The sequence below is a fragment of the Dendrobates tinctorius genome, unplaced genomic scaffold (genome assembly GCF_039654945.1).
Source record: "Dendrobates tinctorius isolate UK_male_01 unplaced genomic scaffold, ASM3965494v1 ptg000254l, whole genome shotgun sequence".
NCBI classification, from domain to species: Eukaryota; Metazoa; Chordata; class Amphibia; order Anura; family Dendrobatidae; genus Dendrobates; species Dendrobates tinctorius.
This window is the reverse complement of record NW_027361921.1, coordinates 13,349,424-13,366,678: the sequence shown is the minus strand read 5'-3', so window position 1 is coordinate 13,366,678 and position 17,255 is coordinate 13,349,424. Positions and strand designations below refer to the sequence as shown.

Genomic DNA, 17,255 nt, shown 5'->3' with positions numbered 1-17,255 from the left:
GACTGGATCTTCTACTGCCATGGCTCCCAGAAGGGAAAACGAGCTTCTCCTCGGCCAGTATGGCACTATCAATATCACTCTTGCGTGGTCCTCGCGTATCTTTGAGCACTGCCGGTATGAGGGCCAGTGGTGGGAACGCATAAGAGAGGGATTCTCCCCAAGTCTGACTCAGGGCGTCTACGCCTTCTGGATGGTCCATCGGATTTAGGGAGTAGAATCTGGGAACCTTCGAGTTCTTCAGGCTTGCGAAGAGATCTATACTGGGGTTCCCCCAGCGCTGACAAAGCTGGTCGAAGATCTCTACGTTCAATTCCCACTCTGTCGGGTGGATCTGTTGTCTGCTCAGGTAGTCTGCCACTTCGTTTTGGGAACCCTCTAGATGTACCGCGGTCACGGATCGAACTGTCCGTTCTGCCCACGTGAATATCTTTTCCGCCAGTGCCTGTAGTGGTTGATGTCTGGTTCCTCCTTGGTGTTTCAGGAATGCCACTGTCGTTGTATTGTCGGATAAAATGCGAACATGACAACTCTTTAGTACCGACCGGTTTCTCCGCAACGCTTCCCAGACCGCGAAGAGTTCCTTGAAATTGGAGGATCTGGCCTTGATGCTTGCTGGCCACTTCCCCTGGAAGATCTTGCCTTCTATGTGGGCTCCCCATCCCCACGCACTTGCGTCTGTGGTGACTACCACGTATGGAGAGGTTGTCCAATGCACGCCCACCTGAAGGTTCCTGGCCTGTAACCACCAGCGAAGGGACTCCTTTACTCGTCCTGAGAGCCTTAGGGGTTTGTCTAGCGACGCCTGACTCCTGTCCCACCTCGCGAGAATCTCTCTTTGTAACAACCGCGAGTGGAATTGGGCCCAACGGACACACTGGATGCAGGCCGTCATGAGGCCCAGGACCTCCATTGCTTCCCTTATGGAGCATTGACGCTTCAACAGGCCTCTGGCTCTGGCCTGAATGGACTTCTGCTTCTGCTCGGGTAGCCAGGATATTCTGTTGGCTGAGTCTAGGAGGACTCCCAGGAATACCTTTCTGGTGTCTGGTGTGAGGTCCGACTTCTCCCAGTTGATCACCCAGCCCAGGAACTCCATCACAGTAGTTGTTCGGATCCTGTCTCGGATGAGCGCTTCTTTGGATCTTGCCACCAGTAAGAAGTCGTCCAGGTACGGCACAATCACAATACCCTGATCTCTCAGGTAGGCCACCACCTCTACCACCAGCTTTGTAAAGATCCTGGGAGCTGAGGCCAGCCCGAATGGAAGACCCTGGAACTGGAAATGGCAGGTCCGGGCTGGTGAACTGATCGCGAACCTTAGTAGGCCTTGGGATGAGGGATGAATAGGAACCTGATAGTATGCCTTTTTTAGGTCTAGGGTGCACATAACTGCGTCCCTGTCTATCAGAGGAATTGCGGATCGGATTGATTCCATCCGGAACCTCCTGTATCTGACCCAAGCATTTAGTGGCTTCAGGTTTATGATGGTGCGGGCCTCGCCGGATTTCTTTGTGATTGCAAACAGGGAAGAGTAGTGCCCTTTCCCTCTTTCTGACAGTGAAACTGGTATTATGACCCCTGAGTCTAACATGTCCTGAAGATCCGACCACATTGCGGAGTCCTCCTGGACGACAGTGGGGGCAATATATCTGTCGGGGGGAGGAGAATAGAGCTCTATCCTGTAACCTTCCCTGATGGTTCTGAGGACCCACTGATTGTTGGTGACTCGTGACCAGTTTGCTGCAAAGTGGCGAAGTCTCCCCCCAATGCCTATGGCGTCATTGTCTCCTCGATCTAGATGTCGATGCAAATGGGGGACCTCTGTTCCTCCCACTTTGGCTGAAGGAGCCTTTGTAGGAGCTTCTATTAGACCTCGCCCGGCCCCTAAACTCTGACTGTCCTCTGAAGAAGGAGCCTCTCCGAAAGGACTGGGACCGCCTGGGCTTTTCTTCCGGGAATCCCTTATTCTTATCGGACACCAGCTCAAGGATATTATCCAGGGCTTGACCAAACACCCTCAGACCCGAGAAAGGGATGGCACATAACTTTGCTTTAGAAGGGTTATCCCCCGACCAGGATCTAAGCCAGTCTGCTCTCCGGGCCGCATTAGAGAGGGAGCTGTTTCTGGCCGCAAACCTAACTGATTCTGCCGACGTATCCGACAGGAACGCCGTGGCTGATTTCAAGAGAGGAAGAGATGCTAGTATCTCTGACCTCGGGGTCTTGTTGGTTAGGTGTTCCTCCAACTGCCCCAACCACAGGAACATAGACCTAGCCACCGAGGTGGCTGCTATGTTGACTCTAATCAGGGCCGCCGACGTCTCCCATGCTCTTTTTAACAAGACGTCCGCCTTTCTATCCATCGGGTCTCGAAGACCGGATGAGTCCTCGGCTGGGATAGCCGACTTCTTAGTAACCTTGGTGACTGGGACGTCGATCTTAGGGACTTCTTCCCACGCCCGAGTTTCCTCGGGATCGAAGGGCAGTCTATTTTTAAAGTCTCGGGAGAGTGTCAACCGACGCTCTGCTTCTTTCCACTCCTCCAGGATCATTGCTTTGATGTGCTCGCTTACAGGGAACACCACCTGTTTGCGGGACACCAGTCCTCCAAACATCAAGTCCTGTCTGGACTGTGGCTTAGGGACTTCTTCCATCTGCATGGTATTTCTGACCGTGTGTACCAGCTCGTCCGTATCCTCCAGTCTGAATAGGTACTTTCTGTTCTGCTCCTGACTATCCCCCAGGATCTCGCCTTCTTCCTCCTGATCTGAGTCCCGGAAATCGGATTCCTCGCTAGGGCTCGCCTCTGATACTGGGACTGGTTCCCACCTCGGACGCTTGCGACTTGGCCCAGGGCTGGGGGATCGACGCCGGGTTGCAGAGGCCTGAACCTCTTCCCTTATCAGCGACCTCATCTCGGAAAGTAGAGATGGCTGTTCCTCGCCTATGACCCTGGAGGTACAGGGACCGCATAGGGTCTTGCTATAGGTGTCTGGCAGCTTTACTCTGCACACCGGACATCTGACTGATTTGGAGGTGGCTTTCGCCCGGTCCTTCCCCGAGGGGGACTCTGCCGGGGTTCCCTTTTCCTGATAACATAAGGGGCACATCATCAGATCTGGGCTGTGGGGACGGGTGGGGAGGGTGGTCTGCGCTATGCGCACTTACCCCTCCACCAGATGCAGTGTTTCCTTCCATCCCCTGGCGTCCGATGCAGTCACACAGCCTGGAACGACCTGTGACGACTCTGGAGAACGCTGTGGTCCAGGAGCGCGCGCGCCCTGGATTTGAAACCGGCGTCTGACGTCACCGGATGTGACGCTGGTAAGCCGCGCCTCCACTTCCTGCCGGGCATCTGCGCGCGACCGCGCTCGGCGCGTGCAGGGAGCCGCCTCCCCGCCTGCTATGGCGCTCCGGCCTCCAATGCCCAGCCGTCGGCATCGTCCTGCGGGTACTCGGCCCGCCGTGGCCGATTGCGCCCACTTCTGTCGGTGCCCGCACGGCCAGCCGCCTGCGGGGAGCCGACCCGTCCTGGAGCCGAGAGCCCCCCCACCGGGAGGAACGGCTCCCTCCAGGAGCGTCGTCCTGCTCCTGGCCTTTGGAGCCGAGGGACTCCCCACCGGGAAGTTTCGGCCCCGGGACCTCTTGACAGGGGAAGGATTGGACCGGCCGCACGATCCCCTGGGCCCCTCCGGTAAGCTCTCGCATGTCCCTCCGTGCAGGGACAGGAAAAACACTGAGGGAAAGGGGGTGGGACATGGCCTTTTAACCTCTCGTGTGCTTTCCTGTCCCTGTAAGGAGGAGGAGGACGTCCTCCATGGTGCTGTCAGGTGGACGTCCTGGAAATAATAGCTCTCAAAATGTGGTGATGCAAAAACTATTTTTTGCAATACAAAGCGTCTTTTAGTGTGCGACAGCTGCCAAACAAAAACCCGCTATAAATAGTAAATCAAACCCCCCTTTATAATCCCCCTTAGTTAGGGAAAAATAAAAATGTATTTATTTCCATTTTCCCATGAGGGTTATGGTTGGAATTGGGGGGTTTGCACTGTTTAGGCATATCAGGGGCTTTCCAAACGCGACATTGCGTCCAATCTCAATCCCAGCACATGTTGCAATGAAAAGTCAAACGGCGCTCCTTCCCTTCAGAGCTCTGCCATGAGCCCAAACAGTGGTTTACCTGCATATATGGGGGTATCAGCATACACAGGACAAATTGGACAACAAATTTTGGGGTCCAATTTCTCCTGTTACCCTTGGAAAAATAAAACAAATAGGATCTGATGTAAAGGTTTTGGGAAAAAAAATTTAAATTTTTTTTTTTTTTTTTTTAAAACCATCCAAAAAAATTCCTCTAAAGCACCTGAAGGGTTAATGAACTTCTAGAATGTGGTTTTGAGTACTGTCAGGGGTGCAGTTTTTAGAATGGTGTCACTTTTGGGTATTTTCTATAATTAGACCCCTCAAAGTGACTTCAAATGTGATGTGGTCCCTAAAACAATGGTGGTGTAAAAATTAAAAATCGCTTGTCAACTTTTAACCCTTATAACTTCCTAACAAAAAAAATATTTGGTTCCAAAATTGTGCTGAAGTAAACATGTGGGAAAAGTTACTTAAGTATTTTGTATGACATACCGTATATACTAGAGTATAAGCCGACCCCCCCTAATTTTGCCACAAAAAAATTAAAATACTGGGAAAACGTATTGACTCGCGTATAAGCCTAGGGTGGAAAATGCAGCAGCTACTGGTAAATTTCAAAAATAAAAATAGATACCAGTAAAAGTAAAATTAATTGAGACATCAGTAGGTTAAATGTTTCTGAATATCCATATTGAATCAGGAGCCCCATATAATGCTCCATACAGTTCATGATGGGCCCCATAAGATGCTCTATACAAAATATGCCCCATATAATGCTGCAGAAAGGTTAATAATGGCCCCAAAGATGCCCCATAGAATAATATGCCCCATATGCTGCGTTATAAAGTTTATGACCCCATAAGATGCTCCATAGATTAAGCCCTATAAGATTTTCCATAGATTATGCCCCCATATGTTGCCCCATACATTATGCCCCCATATGCAGCTCCATAGATTATGTCCCATATGCTGCCTCATAAAATGCTCCACAGATTATGCCACCATAAGATGCTCCATATATTATGCCCCCATATGCTGCTGCAAATTAAACAAAAAATTACATACTCACCTCTCAGTTGCTGGGGCCTGGTGCCGGTGTCACCGCTGGCTCAGGACCCGGCATCTGAGATATTCACCTGTCCCCGGTCCATCGCTGCCGTCAGCCGCGTCCTCTGTCAGTGACGTTCAGGCAGCAGAGGGCGCGGAGCGCACTAACCACGTCATCGCTCCCTCTGCTGCCTGAACATCACAGAGGACACGGCGAGCAGCGATGGACCCAGGACAGGTGAATATCGCATATACTTACCCCCTCCTGGCGCGGTCTCTACAGCCCCGCTTCTCCCACTGTCTCCCTTCCCTCAGCGGTCACGTGGTACTGCTCATTAAAGTCATAAATATGCACATATTCATGACTTTGAAGAGCGGTGCCACATGACCGCTGAAGGGAGACCGTGGGAGAAGGGGGGCTGTAGAGACCGCGCCAGGAGGGGGTAAGTATGATCTGACACACCCACTCCCCCGCCGACCCCCTGGCATATATGACTCGCGTATAAGCAGAGAGGGGGACTTTAAGCCCAAAAAAATGGGCTGAAAATCTCGGCTTATACACTAGTATATATGGCATCTGATTTTGAGGCATGAAAATTAAAAGTTGGAAAAAAAAAAAAAATTGCCAAATTTTCGCCAAATTTCCATTTTTTTTCACAAATAAACACGAGTAATATAAAAGAAATTTTACCCCTATCATGAAGTACAATATGTCACGAGAAAATATCAGAAACACCGGGATCCATGGAAGCGTTCCAGAGTTATTACCTCATAAAGGGACAGTGGTAAGAATTATAAAATTTGGCCTGGTCATTAACATGTAAACCACTCCTAGGGGTAAAGGGGTTAAAGTGACGGGGAATAGGTTTAAGTTAGGAAGAGTCCTCCTCGTCTTTTGCAGACTATATCAAATCACATATTCACTGACACGTCTCCGTAGCTCCCTAGTTGTCATCCCCACATAAATGAGATCACAGGGATATGTGGCATAGTATATTACCCCTTTTGTGCTACAGTTAATACTATGTGTAATGATGTACATTTTGTTGCTTGAGGAATCCATAAATTCTTTGGCCATGATAATGTTTTTACAGGCAATACACTTGCCACATGTTGAGCAGCCCCATGCTGGTCCTTTAGATCCAAATAAATATTTTTCCTTGTCCTTTTTGTGATAACTATGTACCAGCTTGTCTCGTAGGTTTTTAGAATTTCTGAAAGTGATCAATGGAGTTTTATTCGCAATTTTAAAAAGAGTACTATCCAGGTGTAATACTGACCAATGTTTTGAAATGGCTCTATGGAGCGCATCACTTCTAGAATTGAAGTCCACAATACAGTGTATTTGGGCATCTTTTTTTCTTGTTGGTGTTTTGTGTCTCAGGAGTTCCATTCGGTTGCTCGTGTATGCTCTTCTGTAAGCCCGACAGATTGGACAAGCTCCATAGCCACGATCAGAAAGTCTTTGTTTTAGATCCGCTGCTTGTTTTTCAAAGATGGTTGATTCAGAGCAGATTTTCTGGCGCGTAGAATTTGTCCCACTGGGATATGCAAGATGAGATCTCGGATGTTGGGAGGATGCATGTAACAAAGTGTTTGTTGACGATGTTTTTCGGTATAAATTAGTCTGTAAAAATCCCCATTCATCCACTTGAATCAAAGCATCCAGAAAATCAATGCATGTTTTGCTCATTTTATGTGTAATTTTAACCCCTTAGAGCCATTTTTGCAGCATAATGACCAGGCCAATTTTTACAATTCTGGCCACTGTCACTTTATGGTTTTAGAACTTTGGAACGCTTAAACGGATCCCGCTGATTCGGAGACTGTTTTTTCGTGACATATATTTTACTTCATGTCAGTGGTAAAATTTCTTCAATGTGACTTGTGTTTATTTATGAAAAAACGGAAATATGGCGAAAATTTTGCAATTTTCAAACTTTAAGTTGTTATGCTCTTAAATCAGAGAGATATGTCACACAAATTTCTTAATAAATATTTCCCACATGTCTACTTTACAATAGCACAATTTTGGAAACAAATTTTTTTTGTTAGTTATAAGGGTTAAAAGTTGACCAGCGATTTCTCATTTTTACAACAAAATCATTTTTCTTCTTCAGGTACCACATCATATTTAACCCCTTCATGACCCAGCCTATTTTGACCTTAATGACCTGGCCATTTTTTGCAATTCTGACCAGTGTCCCTTTATGAGGTAATAAATCTGGAACGCTTCAACGCATCCTAGCGATTCTGAGATTGTTTTTTCGTGACATATTGGGCTTCATGTTAGTGGTAAATTTAGGTCGATAATTTTTGCGTTTATTTGTGAAAAAAATCAGAAATTTGGCGAAAATTTCGCAATTTTGAACTTTTGAATTTTTATTCTGTTAAACTAGAGAGTTATGTGACACAAAATAGTTACTAAATAACATTTCCCACATGTCTACTTTACATCAGCACAATTTTGGAAGCAAAATATTTTTTTGTTAGGAAGTTATAAGGGTTAAAAGTTGACCAGCGATTTCTCATTTTTACAACAAAATTTACAAAACCATTTTTTTTTTTTAGGGACCACCTCACATTTGAAGTCACTTTGAGGGGTCTATATGGCAGAAAATACCCAAAAGTGACACCATTCTAAAAACTGCACCCCTCAAGCTACTCAAAACCACATTCAAGAAGATTATTAACCCTTCAGGTGTTTCACAACAGCTAAGGCAATGTGGAAGGAAAAAACGGACATTTTAATTTTTCCAACACAAATTTCCTTTCAGCATCAATTTTTTCATTTTCACATGGGCAACAGGATAAAATGGATCCTAAAATTTGTTGGACAATTTCCACTGAGTACACAGATACCTCATATGTGGTCATAAACCACTGTTTGGGCGTACGGCAGGGCTCAGAAGGGAAGGAGCACCATTTGACTTTTTGAATGGAAAATATGCTGGAATATTTAGCGGTTGCCATGTCGCGTTTGGAGAGTCGCTGTGTGCCTAAACACTGGAGCTCCCCCACAAGTGACCCCATTTTGGAAACTAGACCCCCCAAGGAACTTATCTAGATGCATAGTGATCACTTTGAACCCCCAGGTGCTTCTCAAATTGATCTGAAAAAAAAAAAAAAAAAAAAAAAAGTACTTTTTTTCACAAAAATTATCTTTTAGCCTCAGTTTTTTCATTTTCACATGGGCAACAGGATAAAATGGATCCTAAAATTTGTTGGGCAATTTCTCCTGAGCACACCAATACCTCATATGTGGTCATAAACCACTGTTTGGGTGCAGGGCAGGGCCCGGAAGGGAAGGAGCGCCATTTGACTTTTTGAATGGAAAATTAGCTCCAATCGTTATCGGACACCATGTCGCGTTTGGAGAGCCCCTGTGTGCCTAAACATTGGAGCTCCCCCACAAGTGACACCATTTTGGTAACTAGACCCCTTAAGGAACTTATCTAGATGTGTAGTGAGCACTTTGAACCCCCAAGTGCCTCACAAAAGTTTATAACATAGAGCAGTGAAAATAAAAAATCATTTTTTTTCCTCAAAAATGATTTTTTAGCACGCTATTTTTTATTTTCACAAGGGTAACAGGAGAAATTGGACCACAAAAGTTGTTGTCCAGATTGTCCTGAGTACGCTGGTACCCCATATGTGGGGGGGCACTGTTTGGGTGCACGGCAGGGCGCAGAAGGGAATGAGCGCCATTTGACTTTTTGAAATGAAAATTGGCTCCAATCGTTAGCAGACACCATGTCGTGTTTGGAGATCCCCAGTGTGCCTAAACTTTGGAACTCCCCCACAAATGACCCCATTTTGGAAACTAGACCCCCTAAGGAACTTATCTAGATGCATAGTGAGCACTTTGAACCCCCAGGTGATTCACAGAAGTTTATAATGCAGAGCAGTGAAAATAAAAAATCTTTTTTTTTCCTAAAAAAAAATTTTTTAGTCAGCAATTTTTTATTTTCACAAGGGTACCAGGATAAATTGGACCCCAAAAGTTGTTGTCCAGTTTGTCCTGAGTACGCTGATACCCCATATGTGTGGGGGAACCATTGTTTGGGCACACGTCAGGGCTCGGAATGGAAGTAGTGACGTTTTGAAATGCAGACTTTGATGGAATAGTCTGCAGTCGTCATTACGTTTGCAGAGCCCCTGATGTGCCTAAACAGTGGAAACCCCCCACAAGTGACCCCATTTTGGAAACTAGACCTTCCAAGGAACTTATGTAGATGTATGGTGAGCACTTCCAACCCCCAAGTGCTTCACAGAAGTTTATAATGCAGAGACATGAAAATGAAAAAAACTTTTTTTCCACAAAAATAATTTTTTAGCCCCCAATTTTTTATTTTCCCAAGGGTAACAGGAGAAATTAGACCCCAAAAGTTGTTGTGCAATTTTTCCTGAGTACGCGGATACCCCATAGGTGGGGGTAAACCACTGTTTGGGCACACGTCGGGGCTTGGAAGGGAGTGAGCACCATTTGACTTTTTGAACGCAAAATTGGCTGGAATCAAAGGTTGCACCATGTCGCGTTTGGAGACCCCCTGATGTGGCTAAACAGTGGAAACCCCTCAATTCTAACTCCAACCCTAACCCCAACACTAACCACAAGCCCAACCCTAACCCTCTTTCCAACCCTAACCCTCTTTCCAACCCTAACCCTCTTTCCAACCCTAACCCTCTTTCCAACCCTAACCCTCTTTCCAACCCTAACCCTCTTTCCAACCCTAACCCTCTTTCCAACCCTAACCCTCTTTCCAACCCTAACCCTCATTCCAACCCTAACCCTCATTCCAACCCTAACCCTCATTCCAACCCTAACCCTCATTCCAACCCTAACCCTCTTTCCAACCCTAACCCTAACCCTGATGGAAAAATACAAATATTTTCTTTATTTTATTAGTTCTGCCTACCTATGGGGGTGATAATCGGGGGGGTTCATTTACTTTTTATTTCATTTTGATCACTCTGAGAGTGATCAAAATGAAATAATGGAATCTGCAGCCGGCAGATTCGAGCGAGCGCACTGCGCATGCGCCCGCCATTTTTATTATTTTGATCACTGTGATAGGGTTTATCACAGTGATCAAAATAAATATTGAATGGATGAATGGAATCTGCTGGCCGGCAGATTCAGCTGGCTCAATGCGCATGCGCCCGCCATTTTCTTCACGGACCAAGATGGTGGTGCCCACCGGAGGAGGCAGGAGGGTCTGAGGGGGATCAGGGAGCCCATTTCTCTCTCCTCTGATGTGATCGCACATCAGAGGAGGGAGAAACTGAAAGCAAAATCGGGGCTTTTTTTGCGGTCGGTCGAAGTTATACGGTTAATAACAGCGATCGCAAAAGCGGGTTGGTAAACCCCACAGCGACGGCCACTACGAAAGCCACCCACCCCACAGCGACAGCCACTACGAAAGCCACCCACCCCACAGCGACAGCCACTACGAAAGCCACCCACCCCACAGCGACAGCCACTACGAAAGCCACCCACCCCACAGCGACAGCCACTACGAAAGCCACCCACCCCACAGCGACAGCCACTACGAAAGCCACCCACCCCACAGCGACAGCCACTACGAAAGCCACCCACCCCACAGCGACAGCCACTACGAAAGCCACCCACCCCACAGCGACAGCCACTACGAAAGCCACCCACCCCACAGCGACAGCCACTACGAAAGCCACCCACCCCACAGCGACAGCCACTACGAAAGCCACCCACCCCACAGCGACAGCCACTACGAAAGCCACCCTCCCCACAGCGACAGCCACTACGAAAGCCACCCTCCCCACAGCGACAGCCACTACGAAAGCCACCCTCCCCACAGCGACAGCCACTACGAAAGCCACCCACCCCACAGCGACAGCCACTACGAAACAGGGCTGTGGAGTCGGAGTTGGTGCTCATTTTGGTGGAGTCAGAGTCGGTATAAAATGGACCGACTCCTAAAATATATAATAAATTGGGTACATGGCAACAAATGTCCCATAAGTAAAGGGTGATGAGGAGACAAGGGACAACCCAGCTCCAACACCCAAAGCGCAAGCTCAAAGCATATGATAATGAAAGGAGAAACAAGAGCACGCAATAAATCCCATATAGAAAAATGCAAATTTTTATTATTAAATTAGTAACAATAATACAAAAATGGATAGCAGCAGATGTGCTCATAAACAGTATGGACAATATGTCCCATGACCCAACCTCACACCACCCAGATGGAAAACCCGGTGGTTATACTCACCGAGGAGGGGAAGAGGAGGGAGTCCAACAGTGGAGGCCCCACTGTTGGGACTCCCTCCTCTTCCCCTCCTCGGTGAGTTGTCCTCTGGTCTTTCTACACGGTCTTTTGATCCTAACCAGCATCGGTTTTATCTCTCTGACTCTTACTGTGAGTGGGCATTGGCAGGGATGTATTTGGCTATTGCTACCTAGATTATCTACTCCAGATTTGCTGGGCTGGTATCTCGATCTAAGACATACGGTTCACGGTATATAACCACCGGGTTTTCCATCTGGGGGGTGTGAGGTTGGGTCATGGGACATATTGTCCATACTGTTTATGAGCACATCTGCTGCTATCCATTTTTGTATTATTGTTACTAATTTATTAATAAAAATTTGCATTTTTCTATATGGGATTTATTGCGTGCTCTTGTGTTTCTCCTTTCATTATAATAAATTGGGTACAGTAGTTCAACTCAGAATATGCTGAATATTTTTTCATAGGAATTTGGGAAAGTTATGAAATGTCCTATAAATGACTGTTCTATTCCTGATCTAAGGCTACATTCACACAGCGTTTTTCCTGCGTTTGAGGATACGTTTTTCAGTTGCAAAAGCAGATCAGCTTTTTAAAAAAACGCATTACCTGAAAGGTTTTTGAGCTTAGATGTTTTCAATAGCAAAAGCAGATTAGAAATCTGCTCTATATATCCATATCTGTCTATCCATATCATATCTGTACCAAAAAGAATGAAAGCCGGATAGCACACAGACTAACACTCCTTTTTTTTTTTTAGCACCAGTCAGGTACACCTCATAGCTGCCCAAAAGGACGCCCAGGACAGGCATGGCTCATCTTCAGCAACATCAACTGAGAGTTGGAATTAATAGACTGCATTCATCACCACATCTTAAGGTGCAGGCTTTATTTTCAAGTGTAGGGGTGTGAAGTATGAGGTTCTGCAGCAGCTGAGGTGTGCAGTATGAAATTCTGCGGAACAGTATGAGATTCTGCCCCCCCTAGGTTTGATCCTGGCTACGCCCATAGTGTGAATGTATAGAAAGAACACCGTGAGCACAACTCAAGATGGTGCTAAGGTTAGGTTCCCAAACCGTTAAAGCAACAAATATGAACCTAGCACTCAACTTAAAGGTATCTGTAAGGCGGTTTATTGTAGTACACGAAAAAAGACGTTTCGGTCAATGTGACCTTCTTCAGTTACTACAAGGGTAAATATAATTACAAAACAAAACGTCATAAAACAGAAAAAATAACAAAGGAAAAAAAGGGAAAAAAAAAACAAAAGGAAAACAGAAGTATATACAGTACAAACAATAGTCAAAATGGTCATACAAAAATAGGATAAATTGGTCGCAGATAACGCCAGGTATCCCACACTGCCCATAGCACGCCAAATAATTTAAAAAGAGCCATAGAAAATATATAGCAGCAATCCATAAGAATGTCAAACATACCGTGTGGTATATAGATTGTGTAGAGCTTATAGGCATCTATCAGGAAGGACGATGGTGCTTTAGGCATCTAAAAAACAAGACGCAGTGAAATGGAGCGTATGATAGTAGCAGGGCTGTGGAGTCGGAGTCGGAGTTAGTTTTGGTTGGAGACGGAGTCGGTAGAAATGTACCGACTCCAGCTTTAAAAAAAAATTGTATTAATATTTCATAATTGAACTTTCATATGAATTTTATAAATGTTACTGAAATATATATGTTCTATCAAACTATGAACAACAGTGATAAGCAGTTCTGCTGGAGATAGACACATTTCTTACTTCTTATGTGTCACTGTTCTCCACTGCCCTTATCTAATCTTATACTTGGTTAACCTCATGCTGCCCCAACCCCCCTACTTACAATGTATGAAACTGAAAGTGAAAATGTGTTGCAAATTCTTAGTAGTAAAGCTCCTCCTCTAGACTAGATCATACTAGGTGTGCGTCTTCCAAGCATCTCACAGCTGCCTGCTACTCAGAAGAGGAAGACTAAGAAGTATTATCCTTTCAAGAAACTTTGCATCAGTTAATTGTGAGTACATGAGGAATAATAACAGTATTACTGATAACTATATCAGTTGTACGACCTGGCAATAATTTTGTACAATTGTTTTTAGGAAAAACAATTGTCATTTGGATTGTGAATGCAGAATTAAAAACCTGAGAATGTCAAAGAAGCATCACATTAAATCAGCTGTATTTGAACATTTCACCATCACTCAAGATAGAAAACATTATGTCTGTCAGTGTATGACAAATGATCCAGACGAAAACAAATGATGTGACGCCAAGATGAGTGCATATTCAGGCAAAGATAAAAATGCTCCTACCAGAGCTTCTAATCTAAAGTGACATTTACAGCGCTTTCATCCAGAAGTACTGAAAGCAGTGGATGAGAAAGACTGCATCCAAACCAATGAACCAGTGCCCAGCTCTTCCAGCCAAACAAAGGAGCAGAGAACTTTGCAGCCATCAGTTGCAAGATATTTTGTCAGTGACAAAGTTACTGTGACAATGACAGTAGATACATTTAAAAAACAGATCATAGAGCTTGTTGTAAAGGATAGTGTGCCTATTTCATTATTTTCACGACCAGCTTTTATGTGTCTGAATGGGGAAATGACCCGCAAGCTTGGTGTTTCTCTGGAGAGAGAGAGTATTAAAAAATTAGTAATCGAAGAAGCTTTTAAACAAAAGGAAGAACTTAAAAAAACTCTCAAGGGACGCTTTGTTTCTTAAAATGGATGCCTGCACACGTCACAGAGTGAACTATTTTGCCATCAATGTCCGATTTGTTTGTGACAAAAATGAAATAGTTACCAAGACATTGGCAGTAAGACACACCAAAGCTCATCACACCAGTGAGTTTCTCCAGGTCTTGGTGGAAAAGGTTCTGCAAGACTATGAACTTAAAAAAGAGCAAGTTCTTTCTGTCGTAACTGACAATGCTTCAAATATGATAAGTACTATTAAGCTAATGAATGAGAGTAATGATGGTGACCAGCAGCTAGAAGAACATTCTGGGTCCACAGACACAGAAATGTTTGAAATAGAGGAACACAGTATTGTAACTGAGGAGCAAACTGAAGTTGCTTCAGATGAACAGCAACATGATAGTTTAGATGATCTTGTTGAAACTGTGTCAATATGTTCTTTCATTCATCACATGCGCTGTGTTGTGCATACGCTACAGCTGGCTATAAGAGACAGTCTGCAAGAAGGACATGCTGCTGCACTGATTGGCAAGGTGAGAAAATTTGCCTACTGTTGCCAGAACCCCTAAAGTTGACTCAATTTTGAAGAGACGTGCTGGAAAAGGGGCAATTATTGATCAAGCCACACGATGGGGCAGTACTTACTTAATGATTCAGCGATAGGTTTTCAGTTCAACCATTCTTGTAGACATGGCTAACCCTCAACTGACGCTAAATGAAAGTCAGTGGAATCAGGTGACTGAGCTGGAAAAATTGCTAGAGCACCCATTTACAGTGACTAAAAAATTACAAGCAGAGGACTTAACTCCAGGTATTTTCTTAAAGGAGTGGAAGAACCTGATGTTTCGCCTGTCCCAAAGAGGAGGGTTAATTGCAAGTGGCATTGCTACTTCAATGAAACGGAGAGAGGAGCTATTACAAAATAACATTCTTTTGGCAGCTGTTTATGTAGACCCAATGCATCGGATTCTTCTAGATGATCAACAGCTAAGGCTGGTTTCACATTTGCGTTTTTTAGCGCTGGAAAAAACGCTAACCTGCGCATGCGTTTTTTCCCCTATATTTAACATGGGTGCGCATACCTGCGTGCTGCCATGCGCATGTATGCGATTTTCATGCGCTGCGTTTTTTTGGGGTATGCGTTGGTATTTTCCAGACGCAGCATGTTGCATTTTTTGGCCCTGCAAAAAAGCGCATGCGCACATTTTGCGCTAAAAATGGCCATTATAGCCTATGGGTGCGCATATGTGCGCATTGGCATGCTTATGTATGCGTTTTTTTGCACAAGCGTTTTTTTTTTTTTAACCATGGAATTTAGGGGTATGAGTTAGAGTTAGTTAAAGGGGTTTAGGGTTAGGGTCAGGGTTAGGGTTGGGGTCAGGGTTAAGTATGGTTTGGTTAAGGGTTAGGGTCAGGGTTAGGGTCAGGGTTAAGTATGGTTTGGTTAAGGGTTAGGGTCAGGGTTAGGGTTAAGTATGGTTTGGTTAAGGGTTAGGGTCAGGGTTAGGGTCAGGGTTAGGGTCAGGGTTAGGGTTAGTTAGGGTTTAGGGTTTGGGTTAAGTATGGTTTGGTTAAGGGTTAGGGTCAGGGTTAGTAAAGTCTTGGTTTGGGTTAGTGTGAGGGGCCACCTAATGTTGGAAAAAAACGCAAACGCGGTAAAAACGCACTAAAAACGCTTACAAACGCATAAAAACGCTGCGTTTTTTTCATGCATGCTCATAAAAATGCTTGAAAAAAACGCAGCAGTTGTATGCTTTTGTATGCGTTTTTTTAATGCGTTTTTTTGCGGGAAAAACGCGCTGCAAAAAAAAGCAAGTGTGAAACTAGCCTTAGTAAAGGAAAAGAAGCTCTGTTTGAAATAGCAGTAAGGATGAAAGGGTTGCAGAACAGTCAGGAGGAACAAGAAGAATTTGGTCGTCCTGCCTCATCTTCACCCTCATCATCAACTGATGAAGAATTTAATTTCGAAAAATATTTGGATCACAAGGACCGTGCAAAGCGTTCCCGCATAGAAGAAGAGTCATCCCCATCAAGGAACACAGCCAGTACATTTCAGCAGAATTTTTCATGTGCACTAAAAGAAATTGAGAAATTTGACCGTTCATCAAAAATAACAGTGCAACAAGCGATTCCTCTGTATCCTGACATTGTCAGAGATGTTGCCCGAGTGGTTACTGCTTTGCCACCAACACAAGTTAGTGTAGAGAGGTTGTTCTCTGCTCTCAAAATAATTAGATCAGATTTGAGGGCATCCATGAAGGAGGATCTGACAGAGGCAATACTTTTTCTGAGGACAAATTTATAGATTTCTTCTTATTAACTGCATAAAAGTGTTTATTGCATATTTACTTACAGTTTAGAAAAGTTTATAAAAGTTATTTGCTATATTCTAATTGTATTCTAATAAAGGTAGTTTTTGCTCTAAGTGGTCTGATTACTTATATGATGGTGAGAAACTGAATAAGCACGATGTTTAATATTTTACAACAGTAAATTTGTTGTTATGAATTGTCCATTTATGAAGGAGTTGGAGTCGGAGCCTGATAAAATCCAGGAGTCGGAGTCGCAACTGTGGTTTACCGACTCCACAGCCCTGGATAGTAGTTGTGAATCATGTAGCAGGAAAAAAAAAAAAAAAAAAAGTTTAGTGCTAGGTTCATAGTGTGAATGTAGCCTGAGGGACTAGGCTTTATCTTAGCCGAGATAAGTCATATTGAGTGAGTGAGTGACTGTGTGTGTATACACATACACACACACACAGTACAGACCAAAAGTTTGGACACACCTCCTCAATCAAAGCGTTTTCTTTATTTTCATGACTATGAAAATTGTAGATTCACTCTGAAGGCACCAAAACTATGAATTAACACATGTGGAATTATATATTTAACAAAGAAGTGTGAAACAACTGAAAGTACTGTATGTCTTATATTCTAGGTTCTTCAAAGTAGCCACCTTTTGCTTTGATTTCTGCTTTGCACACTCTTGGCATTCTCTTGATGAGCTTCAAGAGGTAGTCACCGGAAATGGTTTTCACTTCACAGGTGTGCCCTGTCAGGTTTAATAAGTGGGATTTCTTGCCTTATAAATGGGGTTGGGACC

At 44.6% G+C, this 17,255-nt stretch overlaps 1 protein-coding gene across 7 annotated transcripts in view; it reads right to left on the bottom strand.

The window, feature by feature from the left end:
- Positions 1-17,255, bottom strand: part of INPP1 (inositol polyphosphate-1-phosphatase) — a 124,491-nt gene that overhangs the window by 104,319 nt on the left and 2,917 nt on the right. Inside the window, exon 2 of one of the 7 annotated variants that reach the window (XM_073558185.1) lies at positions 12,902-12,968. The exons of the other annotated variants lie outside the window; for them this stretch is intronic. The gene's annotated coding sequence lies outside the window, so the exon portion shown is untranslated. The remainder of the gene's footprint in view (positions 1-12,901; positions 12,969-17,255) is intronic. 7 annotated transcript variants of the gene reach the window in all.